Genomic DNA, 20907 nt, shown 5'->3' with positions numbered 1-20907 from the left:
AAAACTAATTTTTCCTTTGCAAGTATATGCCAAATGGAGATAGCGTCTTCTTGGTTAGGCATGGGGGCTTGTGTCTACTTCCCCTCCCAGGGGTAGGACCCCATATTGCTAGGACATGTGCAGGCCCCATGGATGCTCCCACAGTCTCTGTGAGTTCACAGGTACGTCAGTCCTGCTGGGTCTGGAAGACACTGTCTCCTTGGTGTAGTCCATCCCCAATGGCTCTGACGATCTTTCTACCTCCTTTGCAGAGTTTCTTGAGAGCTAAGGGGAGTGGCTTGATAAAAACATCTCACTTAGGACTGAGTGTTCCAAGGTCTCTCCTCTGTGCGTAGCAGCACTTCCTTGCTTCGACTGGTCCTTTGGACAGCTTCGTTTGCAAGGTTCTACCGCGCAGGTGAGATAGCATTCTTTGCTGTTACAGATGCACAGCCCCCAGTTATCCTCTTATGGGCCTCGGATGAACCAGCACTTTCCTTTTCCTTGCCCTGATCTTAGCTCCCATGTGATGACATTTATTAAATACACTGTGCCGTTTGCTATGATTGATCTGCCTAATAATCGTGACTGGTTCATGGACAGTCACATTGTCCCAGCCAGATCAGTTCACTCACCTGGAAAGCAGACATTGCCCTGCTCCTCACAGACGTGAACAAGAGAGAATTTGGAGTCTAGAACTCTTGTTCACATGAGGAGCCTGAGGAGGAGCCGATGCGGTACAAGTTCCCACTGATCTAATCTGTGAGCTGGCAGAGCAGTTTCATGTGCACACACCCAAGACTTGCTTTTCCTTGCTCGGTGATCTGTTTGTGAGGAGCCCGCATGCCGTTTTGTTCATTATGTGGTGTAACTGCCTGCCTGGGTGATTTATAACTCTAGATAAACTGTGATCTATTCACAGGCACATTGAATGATGACATTTCTGTCCATGATGAACTCCATACAGGACAGTGGTCCCAATCAGGTCTGCTAGCAACATCATAGCTGGCTAGTGGGTGTGCACACACTCTATGTTTCCACAGTGATGAATGTTCCTCTCACTACAGTTGGCAGACTCTGACCCAACAACACGAGTGTATATACTCTGTCTTTTAGATCTTCAGACTGTTTTCAGGGGTTCTCCAATGGAACCCACATCACAGGTCTTCTGCATTCACAGGCAGGGGATTCCACAATGCATTTGCCTGGATGGAAGGGCTGGATTGTTCAAAATGCACACACTGAACACTACCCTGTTCGAGACAGATTGCACTGGCTCAATCCATGCAGAGTACATGCAAGTTCTTTTGCATTGAATATTATAGGTAACGTGTGATACCATAATGTTTCATTTATATATATTCAGAGGGGTATAAACTGGGGTTACTGTGCCTTAAATTTGTATCTTCCCAATTGTTAATAGAGTTGGACATAGCATACACAAGGCTCCACATTCAAACCTTAGTAACACACACACAAACATCACATAAGAGTCATCTTGCTTTTCCTACAAAGGTTATGACTAAAATAAATAAAACCCAAACTAAAAACCAGTAGAATTCAAGGAGTGTCCTCCTTTCCCACTTCTTGTTGTTGCCGCTGTAATGTTCACTGATGTCAGTTTTTTCTCCATAGGATGAAGCTCTGCTTCTGGACAATCTATGCCCACATCACTTGGATATAAACAAGGAAATCCAGCAGCTACAGAATTCACAGTAGAAACTCATTGGCTGGAGTTGGGTAGGGAATTCAAATGATCATTCACTTTGGGGTAAGAACATTTGGTGACTGCTTGCAGTCTTCATTCATGGAGATGAGGAGCTATTTCAGAATTATTACTCCTTTTTGCTGTGTGCATAGGGTCTGCCACGCAGACTCACACATTTGTGCGCACACAGAGCCCTCCAGAGATATGCTCCTACCGTTCTCCTTAGACACTCAATTTAGTCTCAGCATTTAATTTATTGTCTCTGGCAGGCTGACTCTTCTTGTGACAAACACCTTGTGAGCTTCAATCACTTTACAACTAATGAACGAACCACCTAGAACCTGGGGGCGAGGCTACGGAAAATGAAGAAACCTTTTAAGAGCTTGTATTTCCTGGTCTCCTACCCGGGATATCCATTAACTTCACCCACAATTTAATCCAATTATGCAGTGGATGCCTTATGGGTACCAGGCCCTGTGCCAGGCCCAGGGGATTACCAAGCGAGTGGGGCACAGTATCTCTGAGGAGTCTATCTGCCCAGTACAGTGGATGTGTTCTTAGAAAAACTACATATATCAAGCAGTTTTTAATAAACTAGATTGTTTTCAGTGGCATTTTGACAGATATATTAGGAATAATTTGTCAAAGTGAAGGTTCTGGCCACTCAATTCAGATATTGTGTGTCAGGTTGGCATGTCTCGCCAGGCCCTGCATGTGATGCATAAATAATGTGCATGAAATGAGTAGAGCTTTTAAGACAAGTTCAGCCCCTAGTTTATACCAATTCCTGGCTTCCGTGGGCTCATTCAAGAGCACCTGGTAGAACTGATGGAGGTTCTTTAAATGCCATTAAATTGAGCTATAGAGGTGCTTCCCAAACCTGGGCTAGATTTCATGGTACACTGGCTGCAGGCTTATATAAAATGAAAGCAAAAGCAGACAGCTACACTATTCATGAATTATGATGCTGCCATCCTGTCTTTATTTGCCAAAAGGACTAATGGTTAATAAAGCGACTTACTATGGGGTTTATTCCTTCAAATGTAGAATCAAAGATCGGGGTTTCCAGTAAGGGACCCTTTTTCAGATTTCTCACAAGTTCCTCTCATTTTCACACTTCACAGCAAAAAAAGCTCTTAGAGAAAAATCTCTGTGTGTGTGTGTGTGTGTGTGTGTGTGTGTGCACACGCGCATGTGCGCGTGTGCATGTGCAGCATGCAAGGATATATGTGCACATCCACTTATAGTGTGAATGTCTATGATTGCATTTCATTGCACACATGCGAAGGTCAGAGTACAAGCCTAGATGTTTGAGACAGGGTCTCTTGTTGTTTTCACTATGTATGGTGGGCTAGCTGGCTTGGGAACTTCCAGGAATTCTCTGGTCCTGGCATTCCATGGCAGACTCCTAAAATGCATGAATCCCCACCATTTGAGCACTGATGGTTTGTCAAGGTAGAGACTAAGGATAGTGGCAGGACTAGTAAAGACACCTTTAGTCTTCACTTCTAAAAAAGCCTCCAACCGGTGGGACAGTCAGAGCATTTTAGCCAGAGACAAAGCCCAAAGCCCAAGGCAACTGAAGCCATGCCTGCTTCTGAATGCACAGAATAATACAAGCACAGCATTAAAAGCAGGGTCTTGGTAGCACAGCAGTGAAGGAGAGCTGTGGGTAAGACAAACTGCCAAGGGATCAAAGACCAACTCAAATAAAGGGGACATGGCTGTGACAGTTAGGAAGGCTGTTGCAGAGTCTATACCTAAGATGGAGAAAGCCACAGAACTTGATAGCCATTTTCTTAGCAGACACTTCAGAAGAGCCATCTTTTAGGAGTTAGAGTTCAAGAGCACCTCTAGCTAGATCCATGTTGTGAAGCCAGTCTGCCTCTGTGGCCAAGGGATGAGAAGGAACCATGGTAACGAACACGGTGACTGTCAGCTGGGTGTGGTGCTAAAAGCTCAGTCTCCCGGGGCTGGGGAGGTGGCTCAGTTGGTAAAACGCCTGCTATGCAAGCAGAGGACCTGAGTTCAGATCGCAAGAACCCACACAAGAAGCCAGACATAGTGGCACGTACTTGTAACCACAGTGCTGGGGAACAAGGCCAGGAGACTGGAGGATTCCCAGAAACTCATTTCCTGGACACCCCTGCCAAACTGATGAGTTCCAGGTTCACGGAGAGACCCTGCCTCGAAGATTAAGGTGGAGAAGAACTCAGGGAGACAACCAGTGTTGGCCTCTGACCTCCACATGCATGTACACATGAACACACACATACATACCATACATACATGCACCATAACTAACATATACTCGGCAAAGAGAAGCAGTCGCCTTTGGTGGCTTTCCAATAATGTCATATTTAGGGAGCTGGCATCACACATCTGAGTCTGTATCCAGCTATGGATTTGATGGGGGAGGAGCTGGTTTGATTTTAAGCAGGCTTCTGTATTGACACTGCTGTTATTCAGGCGACATCTGGAAAACCCTCCTCCATCACCCACCAATGTTGTAGAAAGGAAGGTAATTTCCTTCTTCTGGAGGACTCCTGCACCCCCCCAACTCAGTCAAAGAAAAAGGCTTTGACATATCAGATGTGAAAAAGTAAACTACCAAAAACATCCTGGAGTACTTATTTCACACCAGTCTCGAGGCAATTTCAGCGAGCTTCCGGGAGGCAGAGGAAACGTGAACGGAGAGGAGTGACTTCTGCGAACACATTCTGCGGGGACTGCTCAGTCACTGTTCGCCTCCACGGCCCTCGTTCGCACAGCCGCCAAGACGGCCTGCGAAGCTCTGGTTTTGGAATGTATAATTTTCACTTCCAAAAAGAGAGGAAATGTTCACCTTGAAGAATTTCACTCTCAGGGAGGGAAGAGAATAAGAAGGGCTCAATGCAAGGAAACCCTGGCATTTTTAACCTGCCCTGGAGCCAGAGATCTTTATCTCTACCCAACTCTGCGTCTAGCACAGGGGCACACGGAGGTTTCTAAGCACGGCTCCACATTTCAGATGATTATCACTTCAGAGATACCTCAGGGAGCCCCAACTTCCCAGATCACTCTTTCTGCAAAATGCTGTTAGTTTCTTTCACAGGAAGCTGGTAGAAATGCCTGTCTGTCTAGCCAGTGTAGGTAGGCTATATAAAATGTGGTTGATTTATTGTAGAGAGAGCGTGCGTACACATATGCATGACGTATGTGTGCATGTGTGTTGGGGGGGTCGGGGGAAACATTAGGGGTCTCTTTCCTCAGGTACCATGCATCTTGTTTTTGAAACAGAGTCTTTTGGAGACTTGGCCTAGAGCTTGCCAAGTAGGTTAGGCTGGTAGCCAGTGAGCCGCAGGGATCCACTTGTCTCTGTCTCCCTAGGACGAGAGTGGCACCTATGCCACGAGACCTGGATCATTTCCTTTCTCCAGAACACAGCTACCCTTGTAAAATGCCGTAGGTCCTTCTGCGGAATGACTGGGGAGAGAAAGGCTAACGCTGAAATTCTCCTTTCTCAGAAGGACCCGGCTGCCCTTCATTCAAAGGGTTCCGGCTCTGCAAACTAGCTCAAGCCTGGAAACTGACTCACAGTACAAGGTCCCCTTTTGCCCGTGGGATTCACCGCTGCCACCGGGCCCCTGCTACTTCAGGGCCAAATTAAACCCATCACATTTAACTCACCCGGCCGAGCAGCAGCAGTGCCAACCCTAAGGTCTGGCACAAGGAGAAGGGCAACAGCGAAGGTCTTCACGTATGCTGCTGCTCTCCCCCCATTTTGCGCTTTACAGGAGGAGTGAAGGGCATGTCTTCCGGGCCTTCCCACTGTGGACGGTTAGGTTTTCCACAGCGCACCCTCTAGTGTTGTGATCTGCGCGTCAACAGGGAGAATTCTGTGGCTCAGTTAAAATAGACTCGAGTGAATGCCTTCCACTTTTTAAGGTTTGGATAATGCAAGTTTAAGCCTTCCCAGAAGACATGGGCTTACCGTAGGAAATGAAAAAAGAAAATTGTGTCCCCTCATTCATTAAAAGAATGGCATTCGGTGGGGTTTACACACGAGGCTCCCACGCTTAAAGCTAAGTCTAAATATATTGTTTAAGCTGCAACTAAAGTGATAATTTGCTGAAGCCAAACCACAGTGAAATTTCAGGAATGCGTCCAGGTTGTATAATTCTATTTCCTGCTATAATTTTTTTCAGAGCTTCTATTTTGGTCACTTATTAACTAATTCTTAGTTGGAAGAATTTTTGGAATATAAAATAATTTCAGAGATGAAGTTTCAATCCAATTAAATTAAAATTCCAGGTAAGAGGCAGAAACTTAAGCCCCCAACCATCATGTCCATTCTTACATATAACTACCTGACAAGAGAGCTGCTACCTGGGCAGAAAAAGTCCTTCTCTTCTCCCTACCATGTTCTGGAATGTTCTGCTTGTTACCTTCATTTTCCCTAATTTCAGGAATCCAAACTAGTTGGGGTGACCCTCAGCAAGAGAGAGGAGCAAAGATAAGAAAGGTTCAAGCAAGAGTCAGGGGATGTTAAGGGAGAAAGAAAAATGCTTCCTGATGAGAGGAAGTTTCCAGAATCTTCCGTGGGAAGGAGGTGTGAATCGGAATAGCGTGTAGGGGAGGCACAGCAGGACAACAGTGAAGTACACAGGAGGGCAGAGAAGCCTGTGCTCTTCTGAGGAACCGTGTGAGGGCGTTAGGGGCTTGGGGCAATGGAAGGACATTCTATGTATAAATTGACACGTTACACAAAGTACATGTGATGTTCGAAAAATCATATATGTATTCCATTGTGACACGGTAAAACATGATAGTCTAAAAAATTGACATGTCACAGGTAGAGTGACCGACTGTCCCGGAGGCAGGGGATTCCCAGATATGGGGCTTTCAGGGAAAGAACTGGGAAAGTCCTGTGCTAACCAGGGAAGAGGAGACAATCGAATAATGTTAAGGTTCTCCTTGTTCCACCCAGAGCTTGACAGAGAAGGAATAATTGATGACTGCAGTATTAACACAGGAGAGTATGCCTGGAGAATGAGGTGTTTTGTTTGACTGCATCTCTTCCCAATATATTTTGAGCTTTAAAACAATATATCTGTTTAGGGCAGACCACTTCTATGCACGAGACCTCTAATTTCAAATAAAGAGAATACACCAAAATAAAGCAATGCTTTGCTCCAAACACATGGAGCTAACCGCAAAGTTTTAAACAGGGAATTAAAAAAATTCCTAAAGCTCCATTTGAACAAGATTATAAATACAACCAAGGACAGGAAGACCTGTTTCTTTGTGTGGTGGGGGCAGCATTTGTAAGTGGTGGCAGGGGGTGAACACAGGAAAGGGCAGGGACAAGCCACTGCTAACCTCCAGAAGCACCGTAATCCCCACAACAGGGCACTGGCCATACCAGGTCCCTAGATCATGTTAATATGAGCGACTGCTAGGAAAAGCCGAGTCTGTCTGAGTCGAAGCTACTCATTTTGTATACGCCTCCTTTCCTGTGGCTTTCAGAGCTCTGGGCACTAGCCTGACTTTTAAAAGGACAGCTATTAAACATGCTGCTTGGAGTCAAAATTACAAAAAAAACCCATACAATAATGATTCTTTCTGTGAACCCTAACACTCTGAAGCCTAGTGACCCCAAAGAGGGACTCACAACTGCCGATGACGATTTTGTGTGTTGTTAAGAGAGAGCTTAAATCCTAACTGTGCCAGCTCCACAGCCATTTGCACAGGAAGCCGTCGGCTTATCTGAAATGATAACTCAGACCTAAAGATAATAACTGTTTCATGTCTTCACCCTAAGTTTGCCCTCTGCTAATACCTGGACATGTTCATTTTCAATCTACTCTAAAAGAGGCTACTGTTCTGCCTTTCGTAAATCGCAAACTACGGAACATATAATCAAAATCCATTCTGGTATCCCTTGTTGCATAAAAGGAGGGCCCTTCATACATTTAACAACCTGATGGGTCCTGCCAAATCACTGCACATCTATTATGCTTCTGTATTTTAAGGTGCATCTAGCATCCTAAAAGCATACCTGATATCAGTATGGAGCTTATAATTAAATTTAACATGACCGAATGCCTTCGGCTCCCTGTAAAGTGGCTAAATAAACTGGGAGTATTAAATGTCCTGTGTTTAATTACCAACGAAAGGGAAAGAAAACCCGCACATGCAGCTCACTGGGTGTGAATGGTGATGACTCAGATACCTGAGATCCTGAAAACGTAGCTTGGGTAAGCATGAGATGTCAGCCCTGTGAGCAAGGAGAGCTCAGATTATAGACATTAAAAAGCAGAAAAGGGCATTAGCAAAGGGCTGGAGCGGTAGCTCAGGGGTTAGGAGTGCTCGCTGCTCTTTCAGGGGGGGGACTGCAGTCTGGTTCCCAGCACCCACATGGTGGCTCACAACTGCCTGTAACTCCAGCTCCATGGAATCCAATGCCCTCTTCTAGCCTCTGAAAGTCCCTATTCCCAGGCACATACACTCACTCAGATACACAAATGTGTATATGTGCTATAGTAATATATGTTTAATATGTAAATGTATATTTATTGATATATATCCAATCTATTATATACATATATTAAAAGCAAAGTAAACCTTTAAAAAAAAAGTGTGGAGGGAACTGGCGAGTTGGCTCGGTTGGTAAGGGGACTTGCCTGGAAGACAAGTCCTGAATTTCAGCCCACATGGTGAAAGGAGAGGTGTGACTCCTGCGAGTTGTCCTCTGGTCTCCAAGAGTACGCTGTGATATATGCCCCGCCCCATTACAAACGAACAAATAAATAAGTAAATATAATGAAAAACCAGAAACGAGAAACAAGACAAAGCAAGTGCTTGCTTCTGCGTGTGCTGAACTACAGACTCCATCTCCATGAGCCACAGTTTCTGCAGTTTCAAGAAGCACCAAGGGTGATCCTGCTAGACCATCCGTCCGCCGACACTACATCTGAAATTTCAGTGAATGAAACTACCAAAATCCCATTCAGTTATTTCAGGGAGCGAAGACACTTTCCTGGTATGTATTTAAAGCAAAATTTACAGCTCCCAGAGCTCTGAAAAAGAAAAAGAAAAGAAAAAAAAAGCCAGAGAGAGCTACAGTTTACTGACTTTCCAGGAAACTAATTGGAAGGTTCTGAACTAAGCTTGATGAAACTATGTAAAAACTATTTGTGTGGATTTGGAGCACTCTGGTAGGAGGGCTGGAGGGGTGGAGCCATACCCGCCCTCACTTTCATTCCCTTTGGCTTTCAGTGACAGCTCTATTGAACATGCAAATCCTACAGGATTTTGAGCTAAGTATTTTTCCAGGGAAGTGTCCTTCAGTTTACTCTAAAACCTGGAGTGTTTTAAGATTTTTGCATTCCTCATCCACTCACCCCGACGCTACTAACTGTTCTTGGAAGGATGATATTCAACAAGGCCCATCCACTCTCTGAAATCATTTACAAAGCACAGCCTGCCTATAACTCATGGGCAAAGACGCGGGACTTTGAAATACCCCCAAAGTATGGAGATGATGGTGTACCTTCAAGCATTTTCTGTATTCCCTACCAAAAAAAGAGCAAGATTTATTGTCCAATTGTTTCATTACTTCATTATTGTAATGGGTTTCTCCCAGAAGTAAGCTTAGAGTCAGGGGTTGGAAGTTAAATCTTTCCATATGTCTGAATTTAAACTGTTTGCTCTGGCAACGGGGAAAATGATTTACTTTTTGTCGTGTATTAAATGTTTATTTTTATCCACTTTAGTTTTTGAAGCTTTCTCTGAGTGCCGTTCTTGCCTGGATACATTTTTCAAGTTAGACTTAGATATGATACCAGACAGCAGATGGAGGTCACACTATGTGTTTGAGTGTATTAGATAGCGGATGGAGGTCACACTATGTGTTAGGGTGTACTAGATAGCGGATGGAGGTCACACTATGTGTTAGGGTGTATTAGATAGCGGATGGAGGTCACACTATGTGTTTGGATGTAGTAGATAGCAGATGGAAGTCACACTATGTGTTAGGGTGTATTAGATAGCGGATGGAGGTCACACTATGTGTTAGGGTGTACTAGATAGCGGATGGAGGTCACACTATGTGTTAGGGTGTATTAGATAGCGGATGGAGGTCATACTATGTGTTTGGGTGTATTAGATAGCGGATGGAGGTCACACTATGTGTTGGATGTATTAGATAGCGGATGGAGGTCACACTATGTGTTAGGGTGTACTAGATAGCGGATGGAGGTCACACTATGTGTTAGGGTGTATTAGATAGCGGATGGAGGTCACACTATGTGTTTGGGTGTATTAGATAGCGGATGGAGGTCACACTATGTGTTTGGATGTATTAGATAGCGGATGGAGGTCACAATATGTGTTTAGGTGTACTAGATAGCGGATGGAAGTCACACTATGTATTAGGGTGTACTAGATAGCAGATGGAAGTCACACTATGTATTAGGGTGTACTAGATAGCGAATTGAATTGAGGTCATACTATGTGTTTGGGTATACTAGAATAGCAGATGGAGCTCACACTATGTGCCCTTTGAACTTTACACCCTTCCCTTCTCCAACTATTGTTTAAAATGTCACCACGTCCCTCAAGTTCTGGGTCACCCAAGGCCACAAATTTTACGTTGTTACTCTTACCATGACTATTTTCAAATTGACCATTTCTAAACCCAAATGACAGACTCCAACACTGAGCATTTGCGTGACGCCATAAGGAGAAAATGTCACATTTCTTGTGATGGGCCAGTGAAAACAAAGGCATGCAAAAGTATTGCATGACATCACATTCAAGCTACGTTTATAACATACATACAAAACACAGTTGCATTCCATGCCTAGATTTGGGTCCCATCTCTGGAACATCACGTTGCGTATATGCCACTAATTTTGAAAGAAAATCCAAAATCAAAAGGGCTTCTGCTCTCAGGCATGTCTGGGGAAGAGAAACAAGTGGCTACTACAAAGGCTGGGTAGTCATTCACCTGCCTCCTTGTTGTTCCTGTACCTAGCACACAGTCACACCTCACACTGGGACCTGCACAAAGTAGGCCTCTACCTGAGGGAGCTCATGTTATATCTCACAGGGGAGGGCTCATGAGATAGTGCTTCCCGATATGGGGACTTCCGTCACAACTACCTGTGTCAGATGCAATATGACCGGGAATTTCCAGTGACATCATTCATGGCCGCACAACTATGACCTCGAATTTGAATTTTGCTATTTTTGGAGGCTGACACAGACAGCTTCTTATTCTACCTGAAATAAATGTAAAAGTATCGACAAATGAGTGCTATCACTTAGAAACAAAGAAAATTTATATATTATGGCATTTATTATGGCTACCACAAAACTGGACAGTGCCTCTTACTAACATCTTTCCCTGTCATCTACGTTCCCCCACTTCCATCTTTCCTTCTTTCTTTGTTTGTCTGTGCATATGGTATACATGCTTATGTGTGTGTCTGCTCATGTGTGAGGGGATTTGTGTGTGAGCAGGTGAGCTGGAGGTTGGGGTCGGGAGCCTTTGTCAACTGCTCTTCATTCTAGTCACTGAGGCAGGGTCTCTCAGTGAAGCTCAGAGCCTGTCAATATGTCTAGTCTGGATGGCCAGTTTGCTCCTGAGTCTTCTCCCTCTGCCTTAGCAGTATTAAAATTACAGGCAGGCCACCACACCCACCTGGCATTTATATGGGTGCTAGACACCTGAGCTCCTGTTCTCATGCTTGTGTGGCAAGTGTCTTATCAGCTGAGCCGTCTCCCCAGTCACCCCTCCTCTCTCTTGATCTACCTTTGCTCTGGTGAGCTGTGTCTTTCTTGACTTATTCACCATTTCCCACTGGCTTAGCTCTGAACACCCCAGACACCAGTCTCAACAATATCCTCCACTTCCTCCCATCCTTGCAGTTTGTAATTGTCCATAAAAACCCAACACAGACAAATGTCAAAAAAAAATCAATGTTGGATCATTGTCTGTTTTTCTGCTTTAATGTACATATCTCAGCAGCTGAGGAAGACTCCCGGCAAACCACATATGCAGAGAGAAATTCTCACGACAAAGCCAGGTTGCTAATCTCAGTCACGTTCTTAAAGCTCTTCGATGATCTTTGACCATTAATTTGTTGTCATTGGTGCTAACTGACACTGTTATCATTTAAAAGCCCCTTCGAGGGCTGGAGAGATGGCTCAGAGCTTAAGAGCATTGACTGTTCTTCCAGAGGTCCTGAGTTCAATTCCTAGCAACCACATGGTGGCTCACAACCATCTGTAGTGAGATCTGGGGTCCTCTTCTGGCCTGCAGGCATGCATGCAGGAGAACACTGTATACAAAATTAAAAAAATCTATTTTTAAAAAGCCTTCTATAGTTTGACTCTACAGGAGGAATAACTTCCACCTCTCTATTCAAACCTTCTAACCCCTTTATTCTCAGAATCTCTTCCAATGCTGAGAAAAGGGAAGCCAGTGAGAGAAAACTCAGATTCCTGAACTTTCCAAATCTGCACCCTCCTTTTCCTTCTCTTTTTTCTCCCCTTCCCTCCCTTCCCCTCTCTCCCTTTATCCCTTTCTCTTTCTAGCTCACTCACTCGCTCTCCTTTCCTTTCTCTCTGTCCTATGGACAAGTTCTCAGTACGTCTCCCTGGCAGCCCTCGAGCCAATCCTCTGGACTCTGCTTCCTGACAACTGGAACGATGGAAACCAAGGCACCTGCTCTCTCTCTCACTTGTTTTGCCCCAGGCTCAGAGGAGGAGAGCAGGACTGAGAAGGGATGGCCACATCCCGCCCTCTCCCATTCATTCAGATTCTCCCTTTCCTTGGCTTTCTTCTCTAGCCGACACACATAATGGTGTCCAGCCGCCCTAAGCAGCTCTTTGGGCCACTCCTCTTCCAGCTGCCGTTGGTAGGCTACCACGGTGTGCCCAATGTGACCACATCTTCTCAAGGGTACCATTGTGGATCCTCTCCTTCTTCGTCATTCATCAGACCTGGCTCTGCTCCTGAATGCTTGAGGTTCCCATCCACAGTCTACAGCTTCAACGGAAGCATTCAGTCATGGAGCTCCCGGGACTGGAGAACAGCTCCCGGCCCTGCTCTTGGCTCCTCACTGCTAGGGCAAAGCCCCACTCTGCCTGATCTTGGCCAGCTGCACTCATGACTCCCTTGAGCCTCAGCTCTCCCTCCCCAGTCAGAGGGCCCACTTCAAGCCTTTCTTGGGACTGTCTCACTGTTGCCTCTGCTGGCTGTGTGCTTCTTATATTTTCCAGCCTTTTTCATTTGGCTGAAAAGAGAGCCCCAACATGGGTGAGCAGGGTGCTTACCCAGTTGCCTCTCTGATTGGAACTAGAATCTCTCAAAGGCAGAAGACACATCTCAGCTTTAAATCTCAGGCCCAGGGTCATCATCCAAAAAATGCTAAACTGAATTTGAGTCTTCAAAGGAAGCAATTAGTTCTTCAACTGCTCCAGACACAAAGCCTCCCTTTTAGCTTAATGACAATGAACAGAGCCTCACAGAAGGTGTTAAATAGTATTCTCATAGAATAGTTAACAATTCTAAGGGGGGTGGGGATGGCAACAAACTACCAACAGGGTTAGAAAAAAAAAAAGGAATTCTTACTAGAAATGTATGCAAAATTCAGCCTGATATGCTCTAATTTATAGTCCAGTCAGTTTATCCTGAAGCTGTTTAGTAAATAAAATCAATGACCAGGTACTAGAGAAAGGGCTCAGCCAGTAAAATTTGGTACAAACATGACGGTTTAGGCTCCGAGATCCAGAACTTACACAAAGGAGCCATGCTGGGCAGGAAACACATGCAATCTCAGTGCTGGGGAGTTGGAGACAGGAGGCTACACAGGGCTCACTGGCCAATGTAACCCAACAGGGTGAACTCCAGGTTCAACGAGAGACCCTCCTCAATGTTAAGGTGGAGAAGGAATGGAGGAAGAAAGCTGACATTGACCTCTGACCTCTACCTGCACACCTCTATAACTAGTGACATTGTAGTCTGTGTAATTTCCTGGAAAATAGTCTTTTAAGGTGTTCTTTAAATTATAGCTCGAAGGGAAATTATTCTTTAACCATCCCCACTTGTCATGTAGTCATAAGTAGCCCTACTGCTAAAGAAATGGAAACATCCTCAATCCTCCCCTTTGTCATGCTCTAGATGCTAGAGAAAGGCACTATAACTTTAACTTCGGGGTACTTCCCAAGTGCCAGTCATACGGCACTATGCAAACATGTTGGACAGACACGTGTGAGTAAGAACCTTGTCTGTCTCACAAGAGGGGAAAGGCATTACAGAATGCTGAACAACTGCTCCTGGCACAGTGGCCAGGGAGGTTTTCATAGTCAATGTAAGACTTTGTGCTTTCCAGGATCAATGGCAGGTTCTTCTGGACATCATTTCCTCTTGCCTGGAAAGAACCTATGGGAATTCTGTCATTCACAGGATCTGGACCTCTGGACTGCGGGAAAGTCACATCTGCCCACATCCACAGCCAGAAGGGAGCTTCCTTCCTTGCCCATTTTATCTCTACTGCTGAACAGTCAGCCAGGGGTTCTCATCAGCTCACTTGGTTAACCATATAGATGAACTAAAACAGGTGCACAGTGCTTTTGTGACTGTTGAAAGTCTTGCCACCACCTCCAGAAAGAAAGTGAGGAGAGAGCTCAAATGTGCATTATACACACAAGTGAATTATTCTCATATTGCAAGAATGACAGGTTTATAAGAAAACAATTACAAGAAAGTTTTTGATCACTGAAATTCAAACTATATAGCCTGTGTATCATTTCTGTAAAATATGACCCTCCTAAGGATTAGACACTTGTGCTACCGTCAAACAGTGGCTATGGAAAAGCTAAATTCAACCCAATTCTTAAGCCCAGAACTTTTTCACCCAGTGAAGACAAGGTGATGGTGTGGGCTATGCTCATAATTTAGATGTCAGAAGATCCAATAGAACCTCTAAACACAAGTCCCAGGGTTTCAATGTTCTTCTTGTGTCTTAACGGTCCAAGTGAAAGTATTGGACTGAAATTTAAATTAAATTAATTTTAGCACCAATATTCCTTGTGCTTTACACGTACATATACCCATACTTACAGATGCAAAACCACTGCTTTGAAAAGCAGAGCTTCACATCTGGACGCTTAAAGCCAAGTGGTCTAAAGTTCAGGGTATTCGTAGCCAGTATTTTTCCAGCATGTAGAAGTTATTTTCCAGCAAATAATACACTCTTTATACTCTCAAATTGACTCTCCCCCAACAGAAGTGTTACTATTCAGCAAAATAATAGAGGTTCAATGCAGAAGCCAACTAAAGTCAACGAGCTGCACTGTGAGACATTTAGAAAAAGAAATAAACCATAGCTGGGGTGAAGAAAGTGAACATTACGATGTTCTCCCAACTTCCACGTCAGAGCCAAGGGTGCTGTTGCCAGAAGAGGCGCCCAAGGAAGGGCTCTTGCTGGCTTCATACACCTGACGATTTCTTCATCTTAACTCTAGCCATTCTTTTCAGTCAGAGAGGGGAAACAGGTGAGACCGAGTCTCACACTGTAATCCAGGCTAGCTTTAAATGCATGGTCCTTTCCCTGCCTCGGTCTCACAGTGCCTGACTGCTGGCCATCCTTCCTGACTGGCTCAGATTTTACCATGAAGACTCGGGTCCTGTCCTGGCTAGTTTTATGTCAACTTAATACAAGCTAGACTCATTGGAGAGGAGGGAGCCTCATTGGAGAAAATGCCTCCATAGGATCAGGCTCTAGGAAGACTATGGAGCATTTACTTAATCAGTGACTGGTGGGGGAAGGTACTGCTTATTAAGGGTGGTGCCGTCCCCAGGCAGGTGGGCCTAGGTTCTATAAGAAAGCAGGCTGAGCAAGGCAAGAGGAGCAAGTCATTAAGCAGCACCCATCCATGGCCTCGGCATCAGCTCCTGCCTCTAGGTTCCTGCCCTGCTTCAGTTTCTGTCCTGACTTCCTTTGATGATGAACTGTGGAAGTCTATTCAGACTTCCTTCCCAAGTTCCTTTGGTCATGGCGTTTCATCACAGCAATAGTAACCCTAACAAAGACAACTCCTAGACACATCCTGTTCTCAGCAATCATCTTCTCTCATAGCCCAGGTCCATGTCTGTCATACAGAGCTTGGTTACTCACAGGGATACTCAACCACAAGCATCACAGGCATCCCTTGGGAGCTTGCAAGGACATACACAGATCATCTCTGCCACAGGAAGACAGAAACAGCACCTTCTTCCCTTAGTGATTCCCATGAAGAATCAAGGTGACTCAGAGCCCTGTACCAGCTTGCTCCATAGTAACGCTGGCCTGCATTTGTGACCTCTGCCTCTGAATTAGCGTGTTACTTATAGATACCACCCACCACATGCACTCCAAACACTGATATCTTTTTCTTTTCCCTTTCTTTAGAATCCATCTATTAATTGTGTGTGTGTGAATATATGTATATGTGGTGTATATATGTGTGAATGTATGTATTTGTGAATGTGTGAGTGTGTCTGTGTGTGTGGTGTGTGTATGTGTATATGTATGCGTGTGTATGTGTGCATGTGTCCATGCACACACACTTGTTGGAGTCAGGGGATAACTTGTAGGAATCAGATCTGTCCTTCCACCATATGGGTTCCAAAATTTAACTTAGGTTGTCAGGGTTGGTGGCAAGTGCCTTTTCCTGCCGAGCCATCTCTTCAGCCTTCCTCTACCTTTTCCTTTTCCTTCTCTTTAAAGATAAGTTCTCACCCTCTAGCCCAGGCTGATTTGATCTCACTACTTAGCCTTGGTTGTTCTTGAATTCACAGCAATCCTCCTGTCTCCGAGTGCTGAGATGACAGGCATGAGCTGCCATACCCAGTTCACTGCTGCTTTCCTTGTTAGAACTTAAGAGCGACAGCCATGGAGACGCTGCTATCCTAGCTCGGCTGCTCTCAGTCCCCTTTCTCTTTCCTTTCTGTGGAGCTGCACTTGGCTCTTGTCCTTCTCCTACTCGAAGGCCTCGGTGACCCAGAGATAGCCTCAGAAGAGTTCACTGAGCTCTCCCTGGTGTTAGGCGGCAGCAGCAGCTCTGGCATAGGACTGGGGACTAGGGAGGCTAGCCAGAGGACTGACTCGCAGTAGCTGAGAAGCCAAGTGTTGTGAAGAGAGAAGCATGGATGGGAAGAAAACAGGTCAGGAAGTCACCAGGTTAGCAGGAGAATTAAGGAACTGGTCGCTTTTGAAATCTAGAGAGCCAAGGGTTTCAGCACACATGTAAGACTCAATACCAACTGAACTAACGATACAAGCCCCCCTCTGTCTCTCTGTCTCTCTGTCTCTGTCTCTGTCTCTGTCTCTCTCTCTCTCTCTCTCTCTCTCACACACACACACACACACACACACCATAGTGTGGGGATCGGTTCTTGAGGTTCACGCACAAACACACCATGTTCCACCTCAGATTTCAGACACACAAAGCAAGAGGTGGCAGCTGCTGTGATGAATGACAGGCTGCGGGAACTGTGCATAAATTCTTCATGTTGAGCAGCCAGAGGAAATGGTTAGATAGAAAGATACATAAATGTCTGTTGCAATTGATGTGTATGTATATAGAAGCAGAGTAACTGGGAGGTAACTGGGTCATGATGATGGGGCCCCAAACAATTGGAATAATGACCTTGGCGAAGTTTGAACTCCATAAACTCATAAGGAGCGGCACTATTAGGAAGTGCGGCTTTGATGGAGTGGGTATGGCCCTGTTAGAGGAAGTGTGTCACTGTGGGGTGGGCTTTGAGGCTTCCTATACTCGGGATACTGCTGAGTGTTTCAGTTGACTTCTTGTTGCCTGCAAGATGTAGGACTCTCAGCTGCGTCGCCAGCACCGTGTCTGCCTGTCTGCTGCCATGCTGCCTGCCACGATGAAAATGAATGGAACCTCTGAACTGTAAGTTGAATTGAATGCTTTCCTTATAATAGATGCCATGGTCATGGTGTCTCTTCACAGCAACAGAAACCCTAACTAAGACAGACCTCATAAGAAAGGAAGAGACATCGGAGTATGTGCTTACACCCCCCCCCCACCACCACACCTGTGTCATTAGAGGCCAGAGTGGAAAACACAGGAAAAGGCCCTCACTAGAAGTGTTGGTTCCCTGCTCTCAGGCTGCCCTCCTCCTGAGCTATGGGAAATAAAATTCCTCTTGCTGAAGCTACCAAATCCATGGTATTTTTCAACGGCCAGTCAAGGAGATACAGCCAATGTCCCAACACATGGAAGAAACTTAGTCCTTAGTACCTGCCTGTCTTCTCCTCTGTACTAGCCTTCCGTTAATGGGCTCACTTCTGAGTTAAGATAAGGCGGTGGCCATCAGCTGAGCTCCCTGGACTTTGCCTCAGCAAAGCCTCTAGTTATTTTCTTATTGCCACACACCCTCTCAGGGGAAGGGCTTTCTTTCGTCAATAAAGGGGTTCTGAAAGCAGGAGAATTGCATATACTTTTAGCTTTTGTTCTGAGGCTGTGACAAAGCATCACCACCCCCAAAGCAGCTTATGGGCAGGGGAGGTGGGGAGAAAGGATGACTGTGGCTCGTAGCTCCAGGCTACAGTCCATCACTGTGGAGAAACCCCAGAGACAGGCGCTCACATTAGATCTGCACTCAAGAAGCAAAGATGAAGGAATGCAAGCTTGTGCTCGATTCACTTTCTCTACCCTTATATGAACGTCTACAGAACGGTGCTGCTCACAGCGGGCAGGGCTTCCCATCCCAGTTAACTCAATGGACAAGCCCATACAGACATGCTCACAGGCCAACCTCATCTATACAGTCCCTCACCGAGACTTGCTGCCGAGGTGATTTTAGATTGTGTCAAGATGACAATGACAGTTGACCACCACCCTCGCATCTCCCCATTCACCCCCATTAATCAGCTCAACCAGTATTCTTGAGTGCCCTCTTTATCACTTCCCAGCTTGGACACACTCTCCTAACGCCTGCTAGCCCTTCTGCCTAATTATTTCTCCTCCTCTGCAAAGGAAAACACACACAGGGCAAAGGTTCCTAAGTTCTCATGGTCCTCTGCGCCAGTTTCCTTAAGCAGAGTGTCCTTCCATTCCAGACAATTCCAGAACTCATGTTGACCTCTTTAAATTGCTTTTTCAATTTAATTTTATTTTACCAGTATGGTTGTTTTGCCTGCATGCGTGTCTGTGCTCTCCACGCGTGCCTGGTGCCTGCAGGGGGCAGAAGGAAGTATTGGATTCCCCAGGACTAGAGTTACAGATGGCTGTGAGCTACTGTGTAGGTGCTGAGAATCAAACCTGGGTTTTCTAAAAGGGCAACCAGTGTTCTTAACCACTGAGCAATCTCAAGCTCCGTGCCCTGGCCTTTTTTTTTTTTTTTTTTTTTACCAAGTTCATATCATATTTGGGTCCCCATCCTCTTAACTCTCTGCAATGTTTAACAATGACGAACTTTGCTCAGACTTCTGACGGGTGTTTGACACTGACACCAGACCTGTCTGAAGTCCCTATCTTTACTGTTTTGTCCACGCATGTTATCGGTTTTGATTTGCTCTTTTGATTCCTTCTAGTGGAGTGTGGTTTGAGTCAATAGGTTCCATCTTTGACTCATTGGCAAGCAAAGAGGAATCTCCCATCTCATTCTTTCTCAAGGGGTAATGAATCCTTATTTGTTATCTGTCTCACCTTGATTTTTTTAAAAAATCTGTATATTTTCCCATATAAAATTTGGCTCCAACATGGAGTTGATGGATGAAAAAGCCTTGAAACCCATCATTGATAACTGTAAACACAAAAGGGGTCAGAATGTCTGTCTCTGCTTTGACTTTACAGTAGGTGGTACCCTTACAACTAACGGAGAGGCAGAAGCATCCTTCTTGTTGGCTTTGTGGGGCTACTGGAAGATAGAACGAGACATTTCACACAAGTCCTGACTTTCACATCCCTACAGAATAATGACCTCAGGACTTTCTTCTACATCAGTCAGTACATGCTCTGGTCATGCTGTTGAGAGTTAGCCAAGGATGAACCCGGCAAACAGGCAAGGCTGTCCTGGGCAGCAGTACCTCTGGGATGGCAGCTGCCTGTAAACAGCTCCCGCTTTTTCTTGTCTGCCCCTCACAGCCCAGTGTAGTTCATACCCATGCTTGACTGCCTACCACGGCAATTAAAACTCACAAGAGATGCCTGTGGCATACAGTTTGTTAAGGCAGATAGATGGTAGATGGATAAAGAAGATCAAATTGTGCAAGAAATCTTTAATGGTTCCATTTAACATAAAAAACAATAGCTCTGCCCTCTAAAAGATCAAGTGATTAGGAAACCCCAGGAGACACCACCACAACCTAGAAATGAGATGACTGTGCTTAATCCCTGGGTAATTTCCTTCGACTTTTCCTCGTTTATTTATAAGGGAAATTAAAATGTCAGCAGTCTCTGACCTTTCCCCCGCACTGGACATTAGAACACAGGCATTTGTACAAGAGAGCTTTCAACTGCTGACCTTTTGCTACTTACAGCAAAAATTCTTCAAGAATGTCAGAAATACCACACACTTCTTTTAGGAACCAGAGTCCTAGAAGTTATGTGGTATACTGGCCTTAAGAACCAGGAAGTTCTGGAAGCCATGGAACAGTCTTGATTCTCAGAGCCAGGAGCGCAGAGCAACTCCAGAGGCAGTGTGATGGGCAAGGCAGGCAGGCCACCCCCAGGACACCTGGGGCAGAAAACCTTCCTCTTGAAGCCCCTTTTAGAGAGCTCCATTCCCCCTTTCCTGGTGATGCCCTGCTATGTGCACCCCCAGTGCGGCCTACACCTTTCCTGCTCCCTTTCTTCTGGCCGTGTCTCACCCTCCAGCTACTTTGCTATGGTTCGGATTTGTAATGACCAAAGGGTCTATGTGATACAAGTTGTCCCAGGTTGACATTACTAGGGACTGGTAAAAACATTAAGATGTATCGCAGAGCGGGAAGTTACTAGGTCACTGGGATTGGTTTTGAGGGAGACTGTTGTGTAGCTGGTTTTGTTATTGTTGCTGTTTGTTTCTTTCTTTCTTATTGATTTTTATTGCGCTCTACATTTTTCTCTGTTCCCCTCCCTGCCTCTCCCCTCCCCTCTTCAACCCTCTCCCAAGGACCCCATGTTCCCAATTACTCAGGAGATCTTGTCTTTTTCTAGTTTTTTTTTTTTTTAAA

At 45.2% G+C, this 20907-nt stretch overlaps 1 protein-coding gene across 6 annotated transcripts in view; it reads right to left on the bottom strand.

Annotated features, from left to right (window-relative positions):
* The window catches only part of Plekhg1 (pleckstrin homology and RhoGEF domain containing G1), a 213637-nt gene that overhangs the window by 157821 nt on the left and 34909 nt on the right, over window positions 1-20907 (bottom strand). For 2 of the 6 annotated variants that reach the window (XM_087911943.1, XM_087911942.1), the window contains exon 1: window positions 5357-5470. The exons of the other annotated variants lie outside the window; for them this stretch is intronic. The gene's annotated coding sequence lies outside the window, so the exon portion shown is untranslated. Of the gene's footprint in view, window positions 1-5356; window positions 5471-20907 lie in introns of those variants that run through there. 6 annotated transcript variants of the gene reach the window in all.

Source organism: Myodes glareolus, chromosome 1 (genome assembly GCF_982192425.1).
Source record: "Myodes glareolus chromosome 1, mMyoGla1.1, whole genome shotgun sequence".
Classification (NCBI taxonomy): domain Eukaryota; kingdom Metazoa; phylum Chordata; class Mammalia; order Rodentia; family Cricetidae; genus Myodes; species Myodes glareolus.
Note: the sequence above shows the minus strand (reverse complement) of the source record. Positions and strands in the feature narration are given on the sequence as shown.